Below are 323 nucleotides of genomic sequence, written 5' to 3' on the forward strand. Positions count from 1 at the left end.
CTAGTAGAAAAAGGGTCAAACGTGAAGCACAATAGTGCCGGTTTGAATTTCAGCCAGCACTAATGTGTACAATAGCACCGGTTCGTGGCGAACCTTTAGTACCGGTTCATGCCACGAACCGGTACTAAAGATGCTGTGTCAGCCTGCGGTCAGGCTATGGCCCCACCATCACCATTTAGTGCCGGTTCGTACCATGAACCGGTACTAGTGAGGTTATGGCAAGCTGTTTTTAGTCCCACCTCGCCAAGAGAGAGGGACTGGGAGCGGTTTATAAGCCCTGAGTGCAGAGACGATGAAGAAGAGGCTCAATGCTCACGTTGCTT

This window comes from Triticum aestivum, chromosome 7A, assembly GCF_018294505.1.
Source record: "Triticum aestivum cultivar Chinese Spring chromosome 7A, IWGSC CS RefSeq v2.1, whole genome shotgun sequence".
Taxonomy (NCBI): Eukaryota; Viridiplantae; Streptophyta; class Magnoliopsida; order Poales; family Poaceae; genus Triticum; species Triticum aestivum.